Here is a 16,383-nt window from a genome sequence, read left to right as displayed (position 1 = left end):
AAGAATCCGCCTGCCAATGCAGGAGACACAGGAGATGCCAGTTCAGTCCCTGGGTTGGGAAGATCCCCTGGAGAAGGAAATGGCAACCCACTCCAGTACTCTTGCCTGGAGAATCCCATGGACAGAGGAGCCTGGCAGGCTACAGTCCTTTGGGTGGCAAATAGTTAGACATGACCGAGCATGCATGCATGAATCTGGAATTATTTCAAATTATAGGCTTTCTTTTAAAAAAAAAAGTGAGGGGACTTTCCTGGTGGTTCAGTGGTTAGGATTACAAGCTTCCACTGCAAGGGGTTCAGACTTGATTGCTGGTTGGGGAACCAAGACCCTACAAGCCAAGAGGTGCAGCAGAAAAAAACAAAAACAAAAAAACAAATGAACCCATAGGTATGTCTAGGTGTGACTGAGACAAACAAGGCATGCCTTCTCCAACCGCTGCCATTCCACCCAGCACTGACCTGCCTGCGGTGCTGCCAGCAAGGAACAGGAGGGTGCAAAGGCCCCCTGCCAGCCCTGGTGCCTGCTGCAGGTGCCAGCATCTGCAGTGACCAGGCCCCCTGCTGCCCCTTGGTGGCCAGGAGGAGTCTAAGTCCCCAAACCCTTGGCTCCCGGTGGACCAAGCCCCAGGGGTTGGCAGGACTATGAAGGTGATAAGATGCCATTCCCCTGATTAGGTGATTTCCTGCAGAGGAAGGAATTCGAGGGTGTAATTTAAGTCCCAATTAGAGACCACCCTTGTGGCCCAGTGGTTAGAATCTGCATGGGGTGTGGGTTCAATCTCTGGTCAGGGGACTAAGATCCCACATGCAGTGTGGTGCAGCCAATAAATAAAGTATCTTTGATATTAATTTCTCATTTTGATATTAATTTCTCATTTAAATGCTTTCTTCTCTGTAATCATCCTCTGTGGTTTTTCAGTCTTCTAACTTTATTGAGGCTTTCAATGGCTAAGTCAAAGATCTCTCTGGGTAACATTACATTACACTTGAAAATATGGGGGTTATTTTCAAATATCTTTTGATACTGATCTCTAATATAATTCCACAGTGATAAGAGAATAGGCTCTGTATCATTTCAATACCTTTAGACCATGAAATTTTTGCACCTTGTTTTATGTCCCCAGATATGTTCCAGTGTCTCTTAGTTTATAATCTATGCAAACTTGAATAGAATTTGTATCCTACTGTTGTGAAAATTGTATAAATCTTAATTATGTTGAATTGTTTCATAGTGCTTTTCAGGTCTACTGTATCCTTCTACTTCTCTGAATATTCATTCTATTCCTTTTTGAGAGTTTGATATTGAAACTCCAGCTAAAAATTTATCTACTTAAAAAATAATTGTCATACGCAGTGGAACTTATATGTAACCTTGTTCTGTATTCTCCAAGTCTCCTATAAATGTGTTATCATAACTTCATAATTTAAAAAATAAAAAAGAGAAAGAAATCAAATTAAGTAAATTCCCAAATTAGTTGACTTTGAGTTAATCAAAAGGCTGCATGGGTGGGCCTGACCTAATCAGGTGAGCCCTGGCTCCCTAGGGCAGGGCCCTTCCTGCAGTGACTGGAGGGATGAGGGGCCCCCTGGAGGAGATCATGCAGCCAGGCCAGGACCTGGTGGCAGCCTCCAAGAGCTGAGAGCCGTCCCTAGTGGGCTGCTAGCAAGACAATGGGCCCCTGGGCCTGACAACTGAAAGGAACCAAACCCTACAAATGGCCTGAGGAAACTTGGAAGTGGATTCTTCCCCAGTTGAGCCTCAGGAGAGAACTCAGCCCGGGCCAGGGCCAGGGAGACTGTGAGCAGAGGCCTCAGCCACACTTCTGCCTGGAGAGACAGGGGAGGGATAAGGTGCCGAGTCTGCGGTGGTTTATTACAAGAAGCTAGCAATAGCTAGCCAGTACCCTCCTCGTGTGATAGCAGAGCAGAGAGCCTGGGATTTCACAATCACTGTCACATTTAGTCACACACAGGGGATGCTCCACTGGCTCAAGAAATTGCAAGGGCTTTGAGAGCTGGGAGCTAGGAACCATGGCTGAAATTCAAAATATGTATTTAATATTAATGTAAGTCCCAAGATCACACTCCCCAAAGGCTCCACCTTCAATTCCCACCACACTGGGGGTAGGTTTTAACATTTGAATTTGGGGGGATACCAGTGGCAATTAGAAACAAGCTCCTGATACCCCAGTTCCCTGTCATCCTGTATTTGGGGTGCCTGTTGAAGCCCCCACCCCACCTTCAGCCCCCAAGAACCCTCCCTCTGCCCCCAGCTTTTGAGCTCATCCCAGCCTGGCCCTCCCCAGGTCATGCCTCAGTCCTCCGTTACACATACCCACCGTGTACACTGTACTGGGAGCTTCTGCACCCAGACGCACGTGTTTTAGCCAGCTGGGCCTGGCACACAGGTGTCTGCTGACTCAACAAATGAAGTCAGAGCGGAGGGAACAAAAGGAAGAACCACATCCTCAGTGTGCACCGGCTCAGATGAATTCAGGTCTGTGCACTGTGGCGGGGGGTGGGAATGGGCCCTGAGGTGTAGGGGCTCCTTCTACCCACCACAAATGAGCCCCTTTTCAGCTTCCCCGTGGCTCCCTGTCCCCCTGCCCCCACCTTACCATACGTGACTGTCATCCCATGCGTGTTCTGAGTCAAAGGAGGCCTTGAATCTGACTACCGATGACCGCGTGTGCATCACCCCTGCTCTGAGGGAGGCTGACCAGTCAAGCTATTGCCTAGCAACGTGCCCGCCTGGGGATGCGTGGGTCTCTGAGCCATGGCTGCTGCCTGGGCTGGGACAGTTCTCACTGTCCCACAGGTGGAAGCCTGGCTCTCCGGTATCAGATGGGAGCCTCTCTGGGCCTCAGTGTTCAAGCTGGTTCAATTGGGTGGCAGCACTAACCAGTGTGTGAGGGGATTCGCCTGCAGCATGCGGAATAATGGGGCCAGGGTGGGAGCCGGTGTGATAACATACATAGAGCACAAAGAAAGTGATGCTGGTTCATCCTGGGAACAAGAATCTTGGGAAGCAGGGTCTCCACTCCCCACTCCGGCTGGGCGCTGCTGACACAGGCTGGGACATTCTCTGTGGGGCCGTCCTGAGCACTGTGGGGGGTGGAACACACCCCTAGGCCCCCCACCCACTGTATGCCAGGGCCCCCTCCAGTCATGACAACCACAGACGTCCCCAGACATTGCCCAGTGTTCCTTGGGGGCAGGATCACAAGGGTGAGACCCTTCTGGAGGGGGTCGAGGTCATGTCTGAGCAGCCCCTGCTGCCATGGGAAGCACCCTGGGGCCTGCTCTCCCCAAGATTCCAGAATCAGAGCCATGGGATACAGGGGTGGGGGTGGTTTTGGGTCCTGTGTGCTGCGGAGGGGGGGTGCCCTTGGTGGGTTTCTGGGCGGGGACCCAGTAATTACATATGTATCGTGAGGCTGCGGCAGCAGCCATGACCTTCTGCAAGAACGTTTTAAGGTTTCAACTGTCTATCTTGGCAGCTCTTTCAGGAGAACAGCTTGTCCGCGGAGAGAACTGATAAATGTGGGCATTTCAACACACATCTGAAGCGGGGGACCAACCAGGAGGAAGAAACGGTCTCTGACGCGGCGCGCCGGGTTGGAGTTTGTCCCTCACACGAGGGCCACCCTCTCGAGATAAAGAATCCGGGAGGCGCTTTCAGCTGAAATGTTCACAAACTCCCAGAGAACAGGGGCTATCAGGAAAACACCCGCTGCTGGGAGGTCACTGAGCTCTGCCTCAGGCGGGAGGGCTGGTGGAAAGCTGGAAAAATCGTTCTCAGCTAAGAATCATCACCCCGGTCTGTGCAAAATACACTCATTTCCACCTGAGCCCCCTTTCAGGAGCTCAGTGGCTGCCGGGGACTCGCGGCTACCCTATTGGAAAGCCCAGCTCTGGCTAAAAGGGCGGTGGCACCTCCATAAGGAAAGCCAGCGCCATGAAGGCCCATGCTCTCATCCTTCCACGAGGCGGGAGCCAACCGGCTATGGTCCCTGTCCCCCACCCCCCCACCTCCCCTCTGCCAGAGCTTCCAAACTTATGGGAAGATCCATCCGGTTTCCGGAGGGGGCAACCACATCCAGAGACATTATGAGAGGAACCAGTGAGGCAGGAGGCCTGCCGCCATGGGACACTGGGTGATGCCTGGGGACATCTGTGTGGGCTCAGTTGTCAAAACTGAGGGCTCCTGGCATCATGTGGTTGGAGGCATGGAGGCTGCTCCACCCTCCCCCCACAGTACCCAGGATGCCCACCTCACCCCACAGGGTGACCCAGCCCGATGTCAGCAGTGTTGGATGTAAGGGACTCCGAATGGGTCCACAATTCTCACTAGAACATCCACCGTGCACACTGGAATCCCCTGGAGCCTGGCCTGGCAGACACTCAGAAACCCTTGCTGAGGGGATGGAGAACGTTTTGGGGAGGGTCACCGCATCTGGCCAGGCCGAGCAGTCACTGCCCAGGTGACACACACCCAAGGTTACCTCAGGAGACACTGGGCAGATTCCATAGCCAGGAGACCCGAGGTGGCTTTGAGGGTCTCTGGCATTTAGGTGAGTCCCAAAGGAGGTGCTTCAAGAGACCAGCCTGGGGAGAAGCCCTTCACCCTTGCTGCTGCCCAGGGTCAGAGCCACTGGCTGGTTCCAGGCGACAGAGGGGGAGTCCCAGAAGCAAGATCCAGTCATCCCAGTAGGGCTGCCCACCCCAGCTCTGGCCTTCCGTTCTCTGGTCCCAGCTCTGCTCTGGCCACCGGAGTGTGCCAGGGTTGGGAGAGTTGGGGGGTGCAGGGATCTGAGCTCTCCAAGGTCACAGAGTCTGTGCTTTCTACCTTCCTCTTACATCCAATGAACTCGCAGAGGCTCCAGGTCTGTGAGGTGAAGGCCCCCAGGAAAGAGTGCCAGTGGACTCTGGGTGCTGAACCAGAATGTCCTGGAACATGTAGACAGGGGGTCACAGGGGTTGACTGAAGAAGCTGGGCGCTCACTTGCACCCCTGCACCCTCTTCACATCCATCCCTGCTAGTTGCGCTGGAGACCTCATGGACCTTCACTGCCCCCTAGTGGCCATCAGTGGGAATCCCAGCACTCTGGGGATTGCCCCAGCCCCAGACCCCTCCTCTGGAGCCCCAGACGCCAGGTCCCACTTTTAGCCCTGGCGTCTGCATACATTCAGCACACTGGATCAAGGTGCTGTCACCAGGATGGACAGTGTGGCCCTTGCTCGGTGACACTCTGTCTCCCCTGGACAGGCAGTGGCCCAGAAATGGGAGAGTCCATACTGTAGGGACCTCGGATGTGAGGGGCCTGACAAACAGGAAGTGCTCCGAGTCACTATGAAACTAACAAGCAATCGGGAAAAACCTTGATTCCCCCCACTTGTAGGACAGCAGGATCCCTTGGAACAGGGAACCACTTCAAGGCTAGCCATGTGTACCAGCTCAGGAGTGTTTTCTGTCTTTCCCAGCAGTGTTCACCAGGCACTGATGACCAGGCAGCTGGTCACCCTCGGCCATCGTGGGCACTGTGGTGTGTGGAGCAACCTTCCTAGCCAAGGCAAACAGCCACCTGCTCGTTGCCAGGAGCACCCCCCCAGTGTGAAACCTCAGATGTCCCCCAACATGGACCTGTGTCCCCTGAGATGGGAGCAGGGGGTCAGAATCACCCCCCTAGGTGAGACCTCCTAGCACAGCTGAATTTCAAATGGCTCAAGGACTGAAGTGCAGAATACACCATCCAAAACAAAATGCAGGTGTATTGTGTTTTTATAATCTTGACGTGTTAGACAACCACACAAAATAAAGAAGACAGGTTTGTGCAAAGTTTCAGATCCCCAATGACAATATGCACTGTGAGCAGAGTGCAGAAACACTCTCCACAAAACACTTGCAGTGGACCATGTCCAGACAGAGAAATAGGGAGAATTTAAACATCACCAGGGCTTCCCTGGTGGCTCAGTCGATAAAGAATCCTCCTGCAACGAGGGAGACCTGGGTTTGATTCCTGGGTTGAGAAGATCCCCTGGAGGAGGGCATAGCAACCCACTCCAGTATTCTTGCTCTCCAAGCAAGAATCCCCATGGACAGAGAAGCCTGGTGGGCTGCAGTCCATGGGGTCGCAAAGAGTTGGACACAACTGAGTGACTAAACACAGCACAGGACAGAAACCCTAACAGAAAGGATGCATCTGGGCCATTTGCCTTAGAGAAACAGCTGAGCTCGTAAAAAGGAGGCCTGGACACAGCAACTAAAATGGTCCTGGCTTGTTGGCTTGGCCAGGACATAAAGCTGCACTTGAGAGGGCGGTGAGACACATCCTGGGATGGAAAATGGTGCATTTCTTTGTGGCTAAAGGTCAAAACAAAAATGAGAACACCCCGACTGAAAGTCATAGGCAAGGCAAACTTACTTCCAGGAACTCACCCCAAACAACAACCAACCAAGGATGAACAAAGTTTGCACAAGGACAAACAAAGTTTGCATCCCAGAACATAGCAAAGAGAAAACTCTTCTTATCCGAAGTCCCTTGAGTGAATGGAATTCAGAGAGGTCTGGGAGGATGCTCACTGAGGTGTGAGCAGTGGTCCCCGCTGGGTGTGGGGTCTGGGGTATCTTGTCTCTCCTTTGTCCATTCAGTTTCTCTTTACAATCAGTTGGTCAGACATTAACATGTTGGAGAAGGGTTGAGTGGGGCTCACTCATCATGCTGTGATGACACATACAGTCTATGTGACCTCGCCCGGCTCCACGTGGTTCTCCAAACCCCCCTCCTGCTTGGTGACTTTGTGACACAGAGTTAACACTGAACCTGTTTGGGACCTTCAAGGAGCATAAACAAGCCAGATGGACCACAGGGCTCCAATCTCAGTCCTGGTCTCTGTCTGTGGGGACAGCGTCCCTCCCAGGCTGAGATAAAATATATATTTTAGCTTCACTGAGGTTCGCTTTACACGTCATACAATCAGCTGGTTGGCAGTACACAACTCGAAGCTTCTTAGTCAGTTCACCAAGCTGCTTGACGCCCCGGCCCCACAGTTCTGGGCCGTCCCCTCAGCACTGTAAGACGTGTCTGGGCCCAAACACAGTTCACCCCCATTCCCCCCAACCCCTGGCAAGCCCAAGTCACCTTTCCGTTCCAACACAGTTACATTTTGTGCTGACTTCATCTAAATGGAATTATACGATGTGCTGTCTTTGGGATCTGCCTTCTTGTCTAATGCTTTTTATTTTACACACACATGCACTAGATGAAAATAAGTGTTATAAAGACATCAGATCTCCCTCGAATTTATTGCTAAATGGAACACAATCTGAATCAAAGATCCATCAGAACTTTTGATAGAAACTGGAAGCTGATTCTAAAGACAGCTGTCCCCGCCAGACACTTAGAGTCAATGGACTGGGCGGGGCACTACCGGATGCCATGGAGCCACCTTATTCATCCCCATGCAGTTTCCTCTTCCTACGTCACAAAAGCCACTCAAAGTCCTCTTGGGAATAAAACCAGAGACAAGCAAATGCATAACAGTTGAGAGATCAGGACTGAGTTGTATTTTGCTCCTGATTTAATTCTTCCTGAGGCCTCTGGCACATTTCCCAATCTGCTGTCCCACCAGGGGAGCGATAGGGTTGAGATATTTGTTCAGTCCCATGAACGGGCTCTGCTCTGAGTGAACGGCATTGATGGGTCACCCTCCACGCACATGGGAAACGGGATGAAGCGCCACAGACCCTAATCAAGCCTTTCGAGGAGGAAGCTAAGAGCTGGGAAGCAGGTGCCACTGTGGCCATGTGCCCATCCTGGGTGCGCTAGAACCTGACCTGTCAGCCCCATGTCCCCCCAACCCCGGAGCCTGGATGGAAGACATTCCCTGTGGCTCCCATAGGCTCTTGGCAGGTGAGACAAACCCCCAGAAGTGAGCAAAGCTAAGAAGATGCAGGCGTGCACGGCGAGGTCGCCTCTTAACTCATCCTGGCTCCAAACAGCCAGCCAAACACCTGAGTGAACTCTAAACATAGAGAAAAGAAAAACCTCGTGACACCAACCTGTGCTTCTTAAGTCCTGGCCGTCTTCAGCGACGAGGTTCAGAAACCCAGTGTCCGCTCCCTGGAAGAAAAACGAACCGTGTTAGCTGGGTCTGATTTGGCCTGAACTGCCACATGGGTCAGCGGTACTATGATGAGATAGAAAAATCCTTTGGCTGGGGGTGGGGAGTGTGGAAGGGCTGCCTTCTGGTCACTCTGCCAGACATCGGGGATGGTACAGACAGGATGCTTCAGAAATGCAGAGAGATGAGAATAACGGCAATTTGCCAGAAAGGTTTGCTAGCGATCTGTGGTGGTACCCGTGATGAAGTTTCCATGTGTTCCAAAACTGAACTGGATGAAAGGACTGGATGTTCACATGACCTTTTATAGTTTATAGAAGATTTTCACCAGCATCATTGGACCCCCATGGTCTCCTGGGAGGAAGGCAAGAGAACTGAGTCAACTCCCTGCCATGGAGTATCCAGGTCATCTAGCTTTGCCTGAGGCATGTGACCAACTAAATGCAAGGTGGGGTCCTGAGGCAGAAAAAGGACATTAGGGGAAACAAGTGAAATCTGAATAAAGAGTGGATCGAGGTGGCAGAAATGTATCCATGTCCACCTCTTGGTTATCACAAACACACTATGCTTATGAATGACCCAGTCATTGGGAGAAATTAGGTGATGGGTAATTTGAAATACCTCTGAAAATCTAAAATTATTCTAAAAAACTTTTTAAAAAACTTCAGTTTAAAAATTTAGGGAGGGACTTCCCTGATGGTCCAGTCAGTGGTTAGGACTTCAAGCTTCCACCGCAGGGGGTGTGGGTTCGATCCCTGGTTGAGGAAATAAAATCCCACAAGCTGCGTAGTGTGCCCCCAAAATAAATAAAGTCTTAAATACATAAAAATTTAGGGAACGCTCCTACACTGTTGGTGGAAATGTAAACTGGTACAGCCACTATGGAGAACAGTGTGGAGATTTCTCAAACAACTGAAAACAGAGCTGCCATGGATCCAAAACTCCCACTGCTGGGCACGTATCTGGAGAAACTCTAGTTGGAGAAGATTCATGCACCTCAGTGTTCATAGCAGCACTGTTTACAATATCTAGGACATGGAAGCAACTTAAAAGTTCATCAGTAGATGAACTGATAAAGAAGATATGGTGTATCTGATGAAGAACATAAGATATATATATATATATATATATACACGAAGTGTTGGTTATTCAGTTGTGTCCGACTCTTTGTTTCCCCTTGGACTGTAGCCCGCCAGGCTCCTCTATCCATGGAACTCTCCAGGCAAAAATACTGGGGTGGGTTGCCATTTCCTCTTCCAGGGGATCTTCCCCACCCAGGGGGTCAAACCTGAGTCTCCTGCATTGCAGGCAGATTCCTTACCGTCTCAGCCACCAGGGAAGCCCCAATATATATACACACACAACAAAATACTACTCAGCCATAAAAAAGAATGAAATAATGCCATTTGCAGCAACATGGATGGACCTAGAGATTATCATAGTAAGTGAAGAATCATAAAGACAAATACCATGATATCACTTATATGTAGAGTCTAAAAAATTATACAAATGAACTTATTTATAGAACACAAACAGACTCATAGACTTCAAAAACAAATTTTTGATTTTGGGAGGAGGGATAAATTCAGTTTGCAATTAACATATACAGACTACTATATATAAAATAAATAATCAACAAGGACCTACTGTATATAGTACAGGGAACTCTACTTGGTATTCTGTAACAACCTATATGGGAAAATACAAGATAGAATGGATACATGTGTATGTATAACTGAACAACCTTGCTATACATTGAAACTAACACAACATTGTACACCAACTATATCCCAATATAAAATAAAAATTAAATTTAAAACATGTAAATGCTATATTATTTTTTTTGTTTAGTTGCTGTTGTGTCCATTCTTTGCAACACCATATAGACTGCAGCAGGCCAGACTTCCCTGTCTTTCACTATGTCCCAGAGCTTGCTTAAACTCATGTCCACTGAGTCAGTGATGCCAACCAATCATCTCACCCTCTGTTGCCCCCTTCTCCTCCTGCCCTCTATCTAACTGGTTGTCAATTAAAGGCCAGGATGGAGAAGCGACGTCCCCACCACCACCTGCAGGTGGTGCTGCAGCCTCAGGAACGCCCTCTGGGCTCTAGAAGCAGCTCTAATAAAAACTCAGCCAGCAGCAGCATCTGCTCTACCTGGCCCAGCCCCTTAGGATTGGAGCTTCTCCGGCCACTGAGGCCAGAGGGGCGCCCTGGACAGCGTAGAGCACAGTGGGCCACAGGGATGAGAGATGACAGGGCTGGAGCAACGTCACAGACCCGAGGCCAAGACTTGCCTCAACCTTGCAGGGACCATCTGCTCGTCTGATTCTTCATTTCATTTTTGAATCAATTAAAGGCTCATGAGAAGTTGCAAAACTAGTACAGAAGGGTGCCAGGGAACACTCTTCACCAAGCTCCCTGATGGCCGCTCCTTACACAACTGGGGAACATTATCCAAACTGGAGAAAGTGACTGATAAACTAGGCACCGTTTTTTGTTTGTTTGTTTGTTTGTTTGTTTTTTAAGTCTTACTGAGATACAATTCTCATGCCACACAATTTGCTTATTCAAAATGCACAACTCAGTGGTCTTTTTGTACATTCACAAAGTTGTGTAACCATTACCACAACCAATTTTTGAATATTTTCCTTACCCCAAAAGAAGCCCTGTCCCCCTCAGCAGTCACTCCCCTGCTCCCCAGCCCGACAACAGGAACCCACTCTCTGCATCCATGGATCAGCTGCTCTGCATGTTTCCTGTCAGTGGAATCACACCCTGTGCATCCCTCTGTGTCTTCTTCTCTCACTGAGCATCATGTTCTCAGGGTCTGCCCACGTGGTAGCGAGTGTCGGGGCTTCTCTCTTGTGTGGCTGAGTGATGCTCCAGTGCGTGGAGGGACCCTGTGTTTACCGTCCCCTGATGGATGTTCAGGTTGTTTCCACTTCTGGGTCCTGTGAATCACACTGCTGTGAACACGGGCAGCTTATGAATCACTGCAGAGACGGCATCTTTCTCTGCCCTCACATCTACCATCTGCCAGTCTCCCTATCCCCAGCCCTTTAGCGCCAGCTGCGGGCTGTCCTCTAGCCCTTGAAGCTGGACTTGGGCAGGGAGATGAGCCCCACAGAGCCCCCCACCCTGGCTATGCTCAGCCCAGACCAGCTTAGACTAGAACAGAGAGCAGTGAGGACAAAATCCATTCCTGGGGCGCACAGACAGCAGGCTGCGAGGTGCACCGGCTGGTGCCAGGCTGTGCCCGTGACCTTCAGCGACAGAAACGCTGGGTTTTCACCTTCCCGCCAGGGTGAACTCCAAGCCCCCATGACAGGCCCCCGTGAATTGTGGAGGTGGCCATCAGGAGGATCTCCTGTAGAATCTGCACTTGTTCAGTCACTAAGTTGTATCTGACTGTTTGTGACCCCATGAACTGCAGCACGCCAGGCTTCCCTGTCCCTCACTATCTCCCTGAGTTCACTCAAACTCATGTCCATCAAGACAGTGATGTCATCCAACCATCTCATCCTCTGTTGTCCCCTTTTCCTCCTGCCCTCAATTTTTCCCAGAATCAGGGTCTTTTCTAATGAGTCAGCTGTTTGCACCAAGTGACCAAAGTATTAGAGCTTCAGCTTCAGCATCAGTCCTTCCAATGAATATTCAGGGTTGATTTCCTTTAGGATTGACTGGTTTGATCTTGCTGTCCAAGGGACTCTCAAGAGTCTTCTCCAGCACCACAATTTGAAAGCATTAATTCTTTGGCACTCAGCCTTCTTTATGTTCCAACTCTCACATCCGTACATGACTACTGGATAAACTATAGCTTTGACTATACGGACTTTTGTCAACAAAGTGATGTCTCTGCTTTTTAATACAATGTTAAGGTTTGTCATAGCTTTTCTTCCAAGGAGCAAGTATCTTTCAATTTTCATCTTTTAATCTGAAAAGTTGGTGGAAAATGTGACTGTGGGACCTCTCATTCAAAAATTAGGACAAATTTCAAAACAGTGACAGCAGAGACCTGGGGTGCAGGGGCTGTAAGAAGCCGGGCCTGCCGACCCCACATATACCCTGCCCTTGGAACTGCCGACAAGTGACTTCACTGCAAGGAAAGAGGCCAAGCTCACAACGGTGGCAATCAGGGACCCAAGAGGATAGGATGACTGCACACTCTTGTCGTGGGCGGCACTTTTTTTTTCTGACTGCACCACATGGCTTTCGGATCTCAGTTCCCCACCAGGAATCGAACTTGTGCCTCTTACCTTGGAAGCATGGAGTCCTAACCACTGGACCGCCAGGGTAGTCCCCTGAGTAAAACTTTTTACAACCTGTGCACCCCACCTCATCCACATGCTTTCCTTTCTTTATTCTTTTTAAAAAATTAAGATAGAATTCACCTACTATAAAATGTCCAGTTTGATGGCTTTCAGGAGAATCACAGGTTCTGCAACCATCACACTAATCCCAGGACACCTTTGTCGCACTCATCAGTATCACATGGTTCAAAGCTGAGGCTCCCAGGGAGACGCAAGATCCTAGGCTGCAGGAGCCAAGGGTGCTCTGCTTGCCATGCAGTCCATGCCACCATCACTGAGCTGGCCCATGATGGGATCTCGCTAGTTCTGGGGATTCTGCACAATCCAATTGGTGCCAAGGGCACAGTGTGAGGAGCCCGGTGGGTCTGGGGAGAGGGTGCAGGCCCCACACAGAGCTGTGTGGTGCTGGGAGAGGCCCACCCTAGGTACCACCTTCCCTGACCATCATGTGGAGGCGGATTGGAATGGTTTGGTGTCCAGGGGCAGGAGGCCTGACACGCAACGCCAAGCAGGAGTGGGAAGGTCAGAGCCAGGACATAGCACCCTTGGCCTGGCTGAACCCTCATCTCACAGCACTACGGTCAGGACTCCAACATGGGCTGGGCCTCATGGGGCTAAATCCAGGCCTGGGCAGGGCTAGTCTTTCCGGAGGCTCCAGGGAAGCACAAGCTCTTGCCTTTTCCAGCTTCTAGAGGTGCCACATCCCTGGCCCACGGCCCCTCCCTCCATCCTCACAGTCAGCAGCGCAGCACCTCCTGTCTCTCTCTGCCTCTGACTCTCCCCCTCCCTCTTATAAGGACCTTGTGATGACACTGGGCACCCCCCAGAGGATCCAGGGTTGGCCGCATCCTAGGGGCCTTAACTTCTTCCCATCTGCAGAATCCTTTTACCACGTATGGTGACACACAGGTTTTGGGGACTGGGGCACGGACATCTTTGGGGGGGCCATTATTCTGCCATCTGCACCCTGTAATACCTGACATGTGTGAATCTAGCCCTGGAACTTTGCATTTAAGAACAGATCCCAAGAGAGTACAATGTAGCATGATATCCTATTTATAAAGCTAAAAACAACTCAACTTTCTAAAACAGATTTTTAGGAGTAAAAATCTACTCCAAGTATGCTGTTAAGGAGTACATGTAAACAAGACAGAATTAGACAAAGGACGGGAAATGTGACGCGAGCTTCCACCTCGGCTGACTTGGAGACCGGAGCCAGGTGGGTGGGCTGGGTGGGGAGGGTCTCAGGAACGGAAGAGAGCTGGCAAGGCTCTGGTTTTTGTGCTCAGTGGTGAGTTTGTGGGTGCTCACTATTAAGAATATACACACTAAAGAGGACCTACATTCAAAGGAATATTACTCAGTGCTAAAGAAGAAATGAGCTATGAAGCAGGGAAAGACACTGAGGAACCTCAGATACAAGTCACCAAGTGAAAGAAGCCAGTAGAAGAGGCCACGCACTGGACTCCACTGGTGGTCCAGTGGTTAAGACTCAGTGCTTTCAGTGCAGGGGGGCTCAGGTTCAATCCCTGGTCGGGAAACTTAAGATATCGCATGCCCCACAGTGCAGCCAAAAAAGTTGATTAATTCGTTAAAAGGTTGAAAAGACTATACACTGTGATTCCAACTGTGGGACATTCTGGAAAAGGCAGGACTCTGGAGACTAGAAGAATCAGTGGTTTTGGGGGTTGTGGGGAGGAGGGATAAACAGGTAGGGCCCAGAGGCAGTGAAATGACTGATAATGGATACATTTGTCCGAACCCACAGAACACACAGCCCCAAGACTAGACTCAGATGTCAACTATGGACTTTAGTTAATAACAACATATGGGGACTTCCCTGGTGGTCCGGTGGCTAAGACTCTGTGCTCCCAACGCAGGGGGCCCAGGCTCCATCCCTGGTCAGGTAACTAGATCCCATGTGCTGCAATTAAGACTTGGTGTAGCCAAATAAATAGTAAATAAACAAATATTTTTTTAAAGTAACAATATATGGATATTGGCTCATCAAGTATAACTGAGTTACACTAATGCAGGATGGTAATAATAGAGAAAAGTGTATGTGTGGGTGTGTGTGCCCATGTGTGTGGAGGGGTATATAGGAACTCCGTGTACTTTCTGCTTAATTTTTCTATAACCCTAAAGTACTCTAAAAATCAGCCTAGTAAAAGCTGGGTGAATTGGACTTCTCTGGTGGTCCAGTGGTTGAGAACCCACCTGCCAACGCAGGGGACCCAGGTCCCATCTCTGGTCGGGGAAGATTCCACACGGCAAGGAGCAACTAAGCCCATGAACTGCAGCTACCGAGTCTGCACGCTAGAGCTCACTAACCACAACTACGGAGCCCACGTGCTGCAACTACCAAAGCCCACACACCCTAAAGGCCACGCTGTGCAACAAGGAGCCACTGCAACGAGAAGCCCGTGCGCCACAACTAGAGAGTGACCCCCGCTCGCTGCAACTAGAGACAGCCCTCGCAAAGCAATGAAGACCCAGCGCATCCAAAAGTAAATCAATAACATTTTTTAAAAAGAAGAAAAAAAAAGTGGGATGAATTGGGAGAGTTATACTGAGAACCAGGAATTCTGAAGAGGAAAAGAAAGGAGGGAGGGAAGGAAGAGTGAGGCCATCGTAGCCCGGGTGAAGGCTCCACACACACATGACCAGCAGGTGGGTCAGGCTGTTGTGAACCAAGACCCAGACACAAGCTGGTCAGTCCTGCCAAGTGGATTTTCTACGTTTCTCCCAAGGCCCCTGCCAGTATCATAACAGGATCACACTGCCCAGATCAAGACCTCCTGGCCCCTCCAGCCTGGATTAACCAACTCCAAAGCTGTCCCCAGGCCAGGGGACCAGGGCGGACTTATGGGCGGATCAGACAACAGCCTAATAGAATGTGCCCTGGGATTACTCCCGAATCCCATTTGGCCAGTGGAAAGCATATTCTGGCTGGTGCTGAGCCGATTTCTGCAGATTTTGAGGGCAGGAGGCAACCTCTTTCCTTCCCGCTCATTCACCATTCCCACCCTCACCATTCCCATTGCCACTCCGCCTGGAGAGATTCCATCCCTTCCACCTCCTGGCATGCAGCATCGGCCAGGCCCCTCTTCCTCCCTCTGCTCCAAGGTGCGTGCAAATGCAGAAATGAGACAGAAGAAATCTGTCCTCCACCCATTCTTTTTTAATCTCCCTCTCTCTCTTTTTTTAATATTTTGTGTATTTGGCTGGGTCTTAAGTTTCGGCATGTGGGATCTAGTTCCCCAACCTGGGGCCCCTGCATTGGATGAGTGGAGTCAGCCATGAGACCTCCAGGGAAGTCCCTCCACCCTGTTTCTGAGGCCAAAGCTTTGTGGGGAGGAGGGTAAAAGCAGCTGAAGTAAGTGGGCACAGGTGTCCCAAGTAGGGGTCCCGAAACTGCAATTCTCCCTAGATTGCCCGCGAACGGACTGTGACCCTAATTCCTGGTGAAATCACTGAGACAGTCACTCCGCAGAGCATTTCTCCTTTGGTGGCAGTGGTGCATCGTTTTTTTTTTAGGGACATTGGGCAAGTAACTTAATGCCCCCCCATCCTGATCTCCAGAGCTCCGTTCACCTGCTGTGGCAGCATTTCCAACATCGCCAGCCTCCAGAGATTCAGCTCATGTCCTACGTGCTATCTCCTCCCACTTGCCACTCGGGATCAGTTCTCCTCCCGCTTGGGGTCAGGGCGGCTCTGCGTGATCACCTGCGGTGACAGCAGGTCACTTCTGAGATCTGTCATAAAAGACATGTGGCTTCTGCCTGCACTCAGTGAGCCAGCCACCACGGAGTGAGGAAGCGACGTCGTGGACAGGGACCACAAGGGGCACCATCCTGGAAGCGGCTCCTCTGACCCCACTGGGCCTTCAGACGAGGCGGCCCTGGGCTAACACGTGCTCCACAACCTCCCGAGGGCCCTTGAGCCAG

General features: G+C 50.5%; 1 protein-coding gene across 3 annotated transcripts in view; it reads right to left on the bottom strand.

The window, feature by feature from the left end:
* GNG7 (G protein subunit gamma 7) overlaps positions 1 to 16,383 on the bottom strand; it is a 138,313-nt gene that overhangs the window by 86,991 nt on the left and 34,939 nt on the right. For all 3 annotated transcript variants that reach the window (XM_070793163.1, XM_070793165.1, XM_070793164.1), the window contains one exon: positions 8,062 to 8,122. The gene's annotated coding sequence lies outside the window, so the exon portion shown is untranslated. The remainder of the gene's footprint in view (positions 1 to 8,061; positions 8,123 to 16,383) is intronic.

The sequence above is a fragment of the Bos indicus genome, chromosome 7 (assembly GCF_029378745.1).
Source record: "Bos indicus isolate NIAB-ARS_2022 breed Sahiwal x Tharparkar chromosome 7, NIAB-ARS_B.indTharparkar_mat_pri_1.0, whole genome shotgun sequence".
Taxonomy (NCBI): Eukaryota; Metazoa; Chordata; class Mammalia; order Artiodactyla; family Bovidae; genus Bos; species Bos indicus.
The sequence above is the reverse complement of the archived record's forward strand: the minus strand, read 5'-3'. Positions and strand labels throughout refer to the sequence as shown.